At 33.8% G+C, this 12,184-nt stretch overlaps 3 long non-coding RNA genes across 6 annotated transcripts; all 3 read right to left on the bottom strand.

The window, feature by feature from the left end:
• Positions 1–3,044: 3,044 nt before the first annotated feature.
• On the bottom strand, positions 3,045–4,763 carry LOC139867685 (uncharacterized). Of its 3 annotated transcripts, none has more exons than XR_011765918.1 (6): positions 4,493–4,763; positions 4,305–4,366; positions 3,872–4,144; positions 3,697–3,788; positions 3,183–3,256; positions 3,045–3,105 (listed from the first exon to the last, which is right to left on the bottom strand). It is a non-coding gene; the product is annotated as an uncharacterized lncRNA (long non-coding RNA). The 3 variants fall into 3 exon arrangements; XR_011765919.1 differs by having other exon boundaries at positions 3,183–3,259; XR_011765916.1 differs by having other exon boundaries at positions 3,183–3,788.
• Positions 4,764–4,937: 174 nt separating this feature from the next.
• On the bottom strand, positions 4,938–6,491 carry LOC139867698 (uncharacterized). Its single transcript, XR_011765921.1, has 3 exons — positions 6,395–6,491; positions 5,321–5,386; positions 4,938–4,974 (listed from the first exon to the last, which is right to left on the bottom strand). It is a non-coding gene; the product is annotated as an uncharacterized lncRNA (long non-coding RNA).
• Positions 6,492–6,735: 244 nt separating this feature from the next.
• Positions 6,736–8,034, bottom strand: LOC139867705 (uncharacterized). 2 transcript variants are annotated; one of them, XR_011765923.1, is made up of 4 exons: positions 7,489–8,034; positions 7,332–7,389; positions 6,977–7,158; positions 6,736–6,888 (listed from the first exon to the last, which is right to left on the bottom strand). It is a non-coding gene; the product is annotated as an uncharacterized lncRNA (long non-coding RNA). The 2 variants fall into 2 exon arrangements; XR_011765924.1 differs by having other exon boundaries at positions 6,977–7,163.
• Between the last annotated feature and the right edge of the window lie 4,150 nt (positions 8,035–12,184).

A 12,184-nucleotide genomic window follows, 5' to 3' on the forward strand; every position in this document is an offset into this window, starting at 1 on the left:
TGATTGGGGTGGACTAGGTGACCTAGTCAACTAGTTTGCCCCGTGTCAATTTTAGTCCCTCGAGTTTGTAGTCGGGTGCGGAAAATACCTAAACGGAATATTTTAAAACGCGTATTAAAATCCGATAACGAGAATATTTAGAATGTTACCTAACGGAGGTTACGAATCTAGATACGAGGAATATTATCTAAAAAGAAAAAGACGGCGTTAAAAATAATTTAACGGAAAAATGCGGGATGTTACACCATTAATGTAACCATTATATCACTACTAGTAAATAAATGTGTTCGATTATGAATATACGTGTTAATATATATAATTGATATAGGTTCGTGAATCCGAGGCCAACCCTACAGTTGTTCAATGCCGTCATATGTATTTTTACTACAAAATACAGTATTGTGAGTTTCATTACTCCCTTTTTAAATGCTTTCGCAATATATATTTTTGGGACTGAGAATACATGCGCTGCTTTTATAAATGTTTTACGAAATAGACACAAGTAATCGAAACTACATTCTATGGTTGGATTATCGAATCGAATATCACCCTTTTTAGTCTGGTAATCTAAGAATTAGGGAACAGGAACCCTAATTGACGCGAATCCTAAAGATAGATCTATTGGGCCTAACAAACCTCATCCGGGTTACGGATGCTTTAGTACTTCGATTTTATCATGTCCGATGAGAGTCCCGGAATGATGGGGATATTCTAGACGCGTTTTGTTAATGTCGATTACCAGGTGTTCACCATATGAATGATTTTTATCTCTATGCAGTTTGTGCGAAATGCCTGATATGAGATGTATATTGAAACGAAAAAAATGAAAATCTTGTGGTCTATTAAAATTATGGAAATGATCGATTATGATAAACTAATGAACTCACCAACCTTTTGGTTGACACTTTAAAGCATGTTTATTCTCAGGTATGAAACAAATCTTCCGTTGTGCATTTGCTCATTTTAAAGATATTACTTGGAGTCATTCATGGCATATTTCAAAAGATGTTGCATTCAAGTCGTTGAGTTCATTAAAGATTATGATTAAGCAAATGACAGATTAGGTCATTTAGAGTTGGATATTATGAATTGGCATGCATACCTATCAACTTTCGATGAAATGAAAGTTTGTCTTTTAAAATGAATGCAATGTTTGTAAAATGTATCATATAGAGATCAAATACCTCGCAATGTAATCATATGTTATTGTATTCGTCCTTATGGATTTGGACGGGTCGTCTCACCAGCTTCCTGAGTCGAATTGTACAGTTTCTAGTTTTTTCCAGAACTGTTTTATTATGTTTCTTAATTAATATTTTACTATTTATCTATTACTATGCTTTAAATCTTGTTTGCATCTTAATGATTATGTAATACAAGTTAACATTAACTATTACTTAATTCTTAATAAGTATTTGCTCGATTCATCTAGTTTTCTAAGGTTAATCACACTAAATAAAACTATTGGATTGCATGGAATATGATTGAAACTCATAGTTAATAATTAACTTGATAAAATAAAGATAATATTCATATAATAAGATGAATTATTGTTAGACTTATTCAAAAGAACCCTAATTGTTTAAATCAATTAATCAATTGCATGAAAGTATAAAAGCTTATCAGTTTATCTATTTGTCAGTCGGATTGGTTATTGCCTTACTGTATCGCAAGATTAGGTAATGATAATCATGTAATTAATTGGATTTAATGATTTAGGTTTTTAGCTTTGAATCACAACACTTAGCTAATAAATGATTAAGTTTTGCCTAATTAATCTTATGTGATTTATAATTTAACATCTTTTAAGAATAATGATTGATCTATAATTGTTATTTGCTATATTTAATATGAATATTGAAATTATGTTTTAAATAAAACCCTCATAAATCACATGTCCAAGTGATCACTTATCTTGAATTTATTTAGTTTTTATTCTATCATAATCTTATTAACACTAACACTTTATATACTAAAGATCATGGAAGACTATGTCGTTTTTACCATTTAACATTTTCCAAACGACACCACCAACATAATTACAAAACCACCCCTTCAACTATGGTATAATTTAATTACAAAACCACCCCTTCAACTATGGTATAATTTGCACTTTTTCATGGGTATAAAACATAAAATTATTATTTTATTAAAAAAACTTACACAACTCCACCCAAATTTTTAACGGGCCATATCTTCCCGCTCGCCGCGAGTAAAATTTTTTCGCCGCCACCGTTCAACTCGAAATAAATTTACGAACACAACGCAGCTTCCTATACACGAAACTGACGTATTTTTTAAAAATACTAAATATTTCGGATTATCTTCCGTACACAACACCCGCAACAACACGTCTTTGATTCTGCAAATACGTAACGTTACATTAAACATGAATATGCAACCCGAAAGGCCCTGCAGCATCGTGCGAGCCGATCCGAATCTAGTTTTAAACTATTAATAAAGTACCTCATATTATCTCTTTCCTAAGAGATAATACTTATAATTAACTAGACTTTGAGAGCCCGTGCGTTGCACGGTTGGCTCTAATTACACTAATTATTAAAACATAAGTTAATGATGACAATATCAAATGAACGTTGAAAAAAACAAACATCATAATAGATAATTAAACAAACAATGTTTTAAATGGATCCTAATTGCCACCTTGAGATATATTTTATGTAATTAGAAAGTTACATACTTGTGTAGTGCAAGAAATATGGCACATAATATTAATGTAGCTGTATAAAGAATCCAACTAAGAATCACTAACCTGCATTGGAGCTTTTGATTAAGTAAAGCACGTTAAAATAAGATCGTTCACAAATGAAACTGTGTTAAGTTATGAAAAATCATCAAGATCACTTACAAACAAACGCGTAATCTGAGTATGGAGAACAGTGCAAAAAATCAAGATGAAGATTATAATTCAATAAAACTGGAGTTTAAGTTTAATTTTCAACAAAAAGATTGAATCTTTGAGCTTACAAAAACCAAGAAGAGCTACAACAGGCATAATACTTGATCGGACTAAAATAATGTACCTGACCAAAACTCGAGCTACTCAAAACTCTTACCACCACAGCCACTTTTTTCAGCCGCTTTCTACAAATTTATTGTTTGACCAAGTATTAAGACAAAGAAATGAGAAAGATACTTATTTCCCAAAAGCAAAGCATTACCTCTAGAGCTATGTTGAGGCACACCACCAAAATTGGTGTCACAGTCCCACCCTTAAGAGCCTGCACGATAATATCTACTATGCATTGACTATTAGTAAGCTTCGGATCAATAAAGTTTATACACAATGCCGGTAAAAAAAATCGGCCTGGTTCCTTTTAATGAAGTAAGAAATGAAGAGGTGGCTATTTCGACTCACTTAAAGAGGGATTAATAGGCTTAGGATATGTTTTATTTTGATAGAGTTTGATGGGTAAAAAAAATAAACTTAGTTTACAAATGCGGATCATGACAAAAGTATTGCAACTTTAAAAAAATAAGTAAAAGTTAAAATGATACATGTTTTGATGATGAAGAAAAATGATGGTAGAAGATCATATGTATAATCCTTATTAGAGAAAATAATCAAATATCAATTATCATTATCAATCAATGTATGAATAATATGAAAATCGAATAATATTTATTTGACACAAAATTGAATTAAGAATCACTCGAACAAAATCAAAAACATACCTGGTTGAAAGAACCTTTTCAAGTGAGTTGTATGTAGCCATTTCAAAGTCATAAGCATGGGTGCCAATAGTGCCATAGATATGATGTTACCACTAATTTATTAACGAATAATTAGTAATCGAACGCACAACATATATAGAAAAAATAATGGTTAGGACATAGTCTGATTACATACCTGAAGTTGATTAGCTCAATAACTCTTTTGTTTTTGCCTCATGTTGGTCTTATATTGCTAACGCTATGAATACAACCTATGTAGTCTGTGATGATAGTTTAATATCTAATAATCTGAAAGGATAGTTTTCTTAGCTTTGGTGGTGGACGACTTTACTGACAGTGGACTTTCCTTTGGCTCTTGCTTAATCACCTTTTTCGGTGGCGTGTAACTGGTACTGTTTGTAAGATCGACTTTCTGATTTTCCTCGACTGAAAAAGTAGTTGAACCACACTAAAAGGGACAATGAATGATGTCAACTACTTTGTTTTTAGTTGGGTTATGATGTTGGTATGAAGTTTTAATTGTCATACGTCTAAAGGTAAATATTAGTAAATGATTCGATGTTAATTATGAAGTTAGGCTCATTTGATGATTTCAACAGCGCATGTACCATTCAGAAAGAGACAGTTCAGATGTAGACGCTTCAAGGTTGATGTTCTTGATGTTCGCTTTCTGTTCATGTAAAGTAAAAGTGTTGTCGATTTATACATATAAGTAAATTAACAAATTAATGACTAAAAATAACATGAGATGGTTCATTTGTAGTTATTGATATGTAAATATTTATACGATGATTACCTTATACACTTCCTGGAATTTTAAAAGAAAAGTTGTCAGTCATCGCATCTTTAACGGTGTAGTTTGCAAGTGAATACTTCTTGTGCAATCACCTCCACCTTGTAAATAAGAGTATTCCCTATCTAGGCGTCCAACTCTTCGGGTTGATCTTGATCTTCGGGCAATGTCTTTTGCAGATGGTATGCAATTTGGTAACAAATTTTACCACCTGACTTTCAAAAAGAGTCAAGGTTGCATTATCGGTGTCATCCGCAACATGAACGCATACTTTGAACCTGTTGATTAATTCATGAATTAAATCGTTGATTAATCTTAAGTTGAATAAAGTAAATGCAACATAAAATGTATAAAAGAATTAGCAAACAATTAAATGAAAATGAGCAACCGAATGTAAATTATTAAATTTAAAAAAAAAAAAAATGTAATCTGGAGTATTAAATATGTTACCTACATCGTGAAAGCAAACGGAATATAGCCACAACCTGCAGTAATAAACCAAAAATACATTTAACTAATAAAGATGAGATATGTGCAACTAAAACATAAAATAAGCCAAAATCTTAAGAATTTAAAAACACCAGATAATCATGAATCTCTTAAACCAAGCAAAAGATCATAAATTCTCTATCATGCAAAGCAAGCAACAAATTCAAAATTTTCTGGATGACTGTATAATCTGATAAGTTTTATTTGTTGATTTGAAGATTAAGAGTTTGAAAGTTACTGTTTTGGTTTATCGGTAGCCAGTTACGAATTCCTTGAAAAAAAGTTAGGTGTAATGGAAATTGCAAAAGACAATCGCCAATTAAAGACAGAAAAAATTGTTACCTTCGGCACCCGAGATTCATCAAGCCTATCTGCATCAAAATATCCACCACCTCCCACGTTAAGTTTCTGTATAGAAGGGTCAAAAAATTACAATACTACAAATTAGCTAAATATGCAATGGCTCAAATAAGTCAAAAGAGGTTAAAAGCCACCTAACATAGTTCTATAACCTATATAGCATATAGACTTTCTATATATTTCACTACACTTGGTATGAGTTTTGTCTAGTTGTTCCAACGGACCTGTTTAGATCTTAAATTGAAGTTTAACCAATATCCAAAATTTAAGATCAAAGTTTCACGATTTTTCATCAAAAGTACATAAAGAAATAAAACTTGTTTAATACCAAGTGTTGAGGTTGTGATGTATCTAGGGTTGTGCATGGTACAGTTCCGTCCCAAACTAATTCGGTTCGGTTTCGTCCCGAGTCCCATTTTATAGTAAAGAGTCGGACCGAGGACCAGACCATATAATACCGGTTTGGTTCGGGTTGGTTCTTAAAGATTCGGTCCGGTTCCGTGTAAAGAATCGTTCCGTTTCATCTTCAACATTCACTTAATCAGTATTGTTTATGCAAAGGTTTCAAAAGACACATTCGATAGTGACAGTGTGAGCAACACAAGTTGCAAATAGATTGGTATCATCCTAGTAAACAATAAAAATAACATTCACATAATACACTCACAATACAAATGTCATGAAGTCCCACAATTAAAATTTTGTAACAGAACTATATATATCCATCGACATGCATCCAAAAAATGTCAAAAAAGTCTACCTTTATTCAATTAGCATAAACATATCATTATTATAAGCAATTCACTCATGTACCCTAGATTAAAAAAAGTCAAGATATCATAGCATAAGATCATATTAACCATCTGCACTTTACAACAATCGTTAAAAATATTGAAATGATGAATAATAGCTATCTTCCCCTTATCCATAACATAAACAGTCTACCACATACATGAAAGTGTTAACCGCCTAATAAGTAAAAACATCAAAGCTTAAACCTTCTGTATGCATAAATTTAATATGTATCCAATTAGTGGTATGTGGATGGAAACTAACCTGCCCATCCATGACAATGAGTTCAGTAATCTGAAAATTCTTTAAACTACCATAACCTCTCCGGATCCACATTTAAAGAACTTCTACACTATCTGCGAACAAAGATTTAAATTTCATCAGATTACAAAAGTCAATATGAAATATAATGTTACTGGTATATCAAAACAAATGATTTAAAAAAAATGTACAATATCAGATGAGCATGATTAGGTTTTCACATAATGCAAGTTAGAGATGATGTGTGTAGTTAAATCATACACTCACTTAAACATAATTTTGGAAGTACAATAATATCAATGTGTCTATTGAATTGAAATAATAGTTGCTTGCTTACTCGCTTCCATCATACTCAGTAGTCTGTAGCCCGTCAATGGTGTATACAAAATGATCGGTTCAACAAACAATTGTTATCAAGTTGAAATCAATAATTTCACCCCAGATTCAAACACCTTTGAGCAACTGAGTTAAGATATAGTAACAAAGGAAACAAATGTCTACACATTTCATACAAAGATCAAATTTAAAAACAAATGTCAAGAATTATAAACTGAAAATAAAAAACAACAAAATCACTAATATTACCTCCAATGATATAACCTTAATGATTTCTCAAACATATGACATCTCAATTTATTTAATTTGATGGCAGATCTACTAAAGATGGTACATGAACCATTGCAAGCTTGCTGATCTCTCTTCATTATTGTACAGTTTGATGACAACTTTAATATTGTGAAGGCTATCATGTATAATTAATGTCAACTCTGTACTATACAATCAGATATCAGAAAAAAAAAATAGTATATTACTCTGTAAAACAATACTAACAACAATCTAAATAGGCCAACTAAGTATCTAGTTCTAATTTATAATTGTGACTACAGAGAACTTATGATGCATCAAATCTTAAAAGTAAGAAATCAAATAGAACAATTACCAAACACTGATATCCAATTTAATCGTTGCGTATTAGTGAAGATTGCAGGCATAATCACCTGTATAAACTGATTGTGAAAATCCAAAAATCTGGACGGTTTATTCAATGATAATTAAAATATGGAAATAAATCATGATTGAGGTCGATATTAACAAACCTGAAGAACGAATCGTTGTGATGCAAAAAAGAATCCGCCGGATCTGTTTCGAAAATTTGATTCAAACGGAGGATAATAAACATTGATTCAATTCAGTATTGCTACTGAAATCGGTGTACTTCATCAAATCCGGTATGATTCAGTTTCACGTTTAGGGTAAACGATTCAGTTTTATATGCACTTCATCAAGAACTATCTGGTTTCGATTCGTTAACAAATCGAAATCAAAATACAAAGATAACTCACGGCTATTGTATTAAGATGATGAACATGGCGGCGATTTTGGGCTGGTGACGTCGCCGTCTTCCTCGTCATGCCGGTGACCGGAGATGTTTCAGGCGGTTTCCTCAAATATGTCGTTAATATTTATACGGTTTTGAAGAAGAAGTTTATTTGGTGTTTGGTGTTAGGGTTTTTCTTTTAATTGCTGGATGTTTATGTGACAATGGCCTGATTTCAGCAGTGTTAAAGGGTAATTAATTCCACTAATTAGAGGTTAACATGTGGATTAAGGAATTAGAGAGTGATTAGCAGGTGCGGTGATTGAGAAGAGAGAAGAAGAATTAGAGAAGGGTAAGTGAATGGCGATTGTATCCGTATAGATGTGGGACACGTGTGGGTTTTTTAAATTTATGGACTAAAAAAAAAGTCTGAAAATATTTAGGGTATGACACGTGTCAGATAAGTAGGGGCACTCACTAAGTTCTGACACCTAGAATTTATAGTCATGCTTTATGTGATGTAGGGGATTACCATCTAAAATATAATAAATATTTTTATCTCTTATTATAGGTAAACTAAAGATTAATAATAACAATTTCTTATTAGCTACCCATAATCTCTTGGGAACGATAACTTAACTTACTAATTACTACATTATATTTGTTCGGGTTTTGTTACTCGTTAAGGTGTTAAAAGTGAATTAATTAATTTATGCTAACATAAATTTAAAGGTTGAGAAAATATAAATTAAGCACACGCACACTCTTAACCGTCAACAACCCTTTTTTACATCTCAAACAAGGCATTCTAAACTAATAAGATGTCACTGTTTCAGATTAACAAAGACTAACAAGAAGTAAATATATATGAGTTGCATTATAAGTTACCTCCGAATCAATATCGAGTTTGATATGGGTTTGACCTCTTCCATATAATAACTTCATCTCCTTTTAATGCTTGATGACGGTTTTGATTCTTATTAATTTATTTTAATCATTTAAATCAGAAATTCATATCAATACGAGTATTACTTACTTATTTGCCTCATTAACTAAAATTAATTGTTATAAAGTAAACGGCTAATTTTAATGTACACTTTTAAATTACATTGTGTATTAACTTGTGTAACTACTCCAAAAATTTCGGATCTCTATCTAGGGTTCTCATCGGCGCCGTTCCAACTTTTCTGATCGGGGGTGGGGGTTTGGGAAGATGGTGAATACGTATTTGGCTACAGATGCTCAAGGATGGACGTGGAAGTTCCATAACAACAAGAAAGAAACGACGAGATCAATTAACAATCCTTTTCAAAAGGATGTTGAAAGACTTTCGACTACGTTCTTCGTTACAAACTTCCCAGATCATGTGGATGCTAAACGTCTATGGTTTGAGTTTCAATCGTTCGGTCGGATCGCAGATGCTTTCATTCCTTTGAAGAAATCAAAGGTCGGAAAAAGATTTGGTTTTCTACGATTTTATGGTGTGCAGGATGTGGATGAGTTTGCTAGGAAGCTTTCGTCGGTGTGGGTTGGGAATCATCACCTATACGTTACTCCGGCTAAATTTAATTGGGGTGCTAAAAACTCCAGTGTTCCATCTAAGGGTGATCCGGTGGCTAATCCTTCCCATCAATCGCAATCAACTGGTGAATCTAAAGTCAATATACCAAGTGGATCATCGTTTGTGGATGCTGTAAATGGTGGGGTTAAGTCATCAAACAATCGTTCGAAACCTGACCCTTTGGTTGAGCTTGATGATCACGATCTATTATGCGTCCCCGAAACCCTCAAAGCTGTGTTAATTAAGTCTATTGATGTGGTGTCGAAGGCTAACTTCCGCACTGTTTGTATGGAGGAAGGATTTGATGAAATCGAGTTGCATAACGTAGGTGGGTTATGGATTTGGATCACTTTCAAATCCGAGGAGGTATGCAAGTTCTTCAAAGATAATTTTGCTTTGAGACAACTTTATTCGGCCATTAAAGCGGTTTCAAAAAACTTTGTTGTTGACGAGCGACTGGTATGGATTGAGATATCAGGATTACCTTTGTGTGCATGGGGGTCGAATGCTTATAAGAAGGTAGCCTCTTCGGTTGGAAAATTCTTGTTTTTTGAGAATGATAAGTCTCCAACGATGAGCATTGGTCGGTTATGTGTTGCTACTAAGCGCAAAGAGAGTTTATCCACGGGTCTATCTGTTTGGCACGTATACAGGAACTTGGACATTGGAGCATTAATTTAAATCATGTGGATTCGGATTCAAGTGTTTCAGATAATTATTCGGATCAAGCTTCGACCGTCATGAACAATTGGATGAATTAATAGGTGAGTTAACGAGTGACAATAAAGAGACGGATAATTGTTACAACAGTACTGTTCGGATAAGTGAAGAAGAGAAGATAAAAGATGATGATCATGTTATAAAGGAAAACTTTGTTGCTGAGAATAATAAGATGCCTCAAAAAAATGTGTTTGTGCACTCTGATGGTGGTTCAGCTGGAACTTGTGATTTTTCTGGTGGCGAAAAGAGCAGCAATCCTACTCAAACTGGTAAGTCGAATAACGCCACTTCTGACCATATCAGGTCGTTTTTGAGCGCTGAAAAACAAGGTAAAACAAAAACATTTGACCCGGTGACTGTCAAAATAAGGGATGTGGGTGTTAAGCTTGGTTACTCTTTATGTGGGCGTAATAACCTGTATGATGACATCTTTAAACGGGTAGGCGTGTTGATGGTTTCCAAATGATTTTATTATCGTTGAATCTGCAAGGCTCAAAGTCCAGGAGTAAAAGATTGTGGGTTAAAGAAATTTGTTTTGAAAAGGGGGTGCAATTTGTTGGTATACAAGAAACGAAGATGACACATTTAGATCTTTTTCGTATCAAGAGTCTTTGGGGTAATTATAACTTTGACTGTGCATGCTCTTTGGCCCGAGGATTTTCCGGTGGTATTCTTTCTGTTTGGGATCCGAATTTTTTTTGTTAAGGATCAAATTTGGTGTGGTGATCATTACGTCATTGTGAAGGGTAAATGGTGTCGGCCGGATGAATGGTATTTCATGGTTTATATTTATGGGCCGCAACACATCCGTGATAAGATATCTATTTGGGAGTTTCTGGAGTCATTTATTAATAATCACGAAGGAAGATTTGTACTTTTCGGTGATTGGAATGAAGTGAGGCAAGAAGAGGATCACAAGGGTACTCAATTTAACAATCATAATGCATGACGTTTTAACCATTTTATTGAGCAGGCAAACATATCAGAGTTAGCTCTGGGTGGAAGGAAGTATACTTGGGTGCTTAAACGGGGGACCAAAATGAGCAGATTGGATTATGTTTTTGTTTCGGTTAATGTTTTCGAAGATATCCCCGATCTTCGCTTGGTCGCTTTAAGTAGAAGATCACCCCTTTGCTGGTTTTCAAAGAGAGAATTGATTATGGGCCGCATCCATTTAAGTGTTTTCATTCTTAGAGGTGTCGAGATGGGTTCGTTGACACGGTTAAAAAGGCTTGGCTGAATTGTAACCATGATATGCGGTTTGATTTAAAGCTTAAAACAGTTAAAAATGAGCTCAAAGGTTGGATAAAATACGCTAAAATTAATGAAGTTTCGAGAAAGTTTCAGCTCAACTCAAAGTTGGAAGAAATAGATGAAAAAATTGAATCTGGAACTGCTTCTAACGAGTGCATTTCAATCAGAGGGGAATTGGTTAATGAACTTCTTGAGATTAAAAGATTAGAAGATATGGATTTAGCACAAAAATCAAGGGTGAAGTGGGGAGTGGAAGGTGATGAAAACTCGGGATATTTTCATGCAATTTTAAAATAGAGAAGGTGTAATAACATCCAAGGTATTCTACTAGACGGCCAGTGGGTTGTTGGCCCTATTCGTGTTAAACAAGCGTTGTTCCAGTTTTATAGAGATAAGTTTATTGATACCGAATCACATGTGACTATTCCTGCTATTCAACCATTACAAGTGTTGTCGTTGGAAAAGCGTGATATGTTAGAGAATGTGTTCACTGAAGAGGAAGTTAAATTTACGGTTTGGTCTTGTGGTGGGTCGAAAGCTCCGGGACCCGATGGTTTTTCATTTCAGTTTTTTAAAGACCATTGGGAGCTACTTAAAGGAGAGGTTTTTGCGGCTGTTACCAAGTCTTTTGCAACGTGTAGTTTACCAGGTGGAACAAACTCTTCTTTTATCACGTTAATCCCTAAATTCCTAACCCGACAAAAGTTAAAAATTTTAGACCAATATCACTTATTGGACTGCAATATAAGATTGTTACTAAGCTAATGGCGATCAGGCTTGCAAAAGTGATCGATAGTATCATTGGCGTCGAACAGTCAGCGTTCATAACAGGGAGACAGATTCTTGACGGCCCAGTTATTCTAAGTGAAGTTATCGCTTGGTACAAGAAGAAGAGGAAGAAATTATTAATGTTTAAAGTTGATTTTGAGAAAGTGTATGA

Source organism: Rutidosis leptorrhynchoides, chromosome 1 (genome assembly GCF_046630445.1).
Source record: "Rutidosis leptorrhynchoides isolate AG116_Rl617_1_P2 chromosome 1, CSIRO_AGI_Rlap_v1, whole genome shotgun sequence".
Lineage (NCBI taxonomy): Eukaryota > Viridiplantae > Streptophyta > Magnoliopsida > Asterales > Asteraceae > Rutidosis > Rutidosis leptorrhynchoides.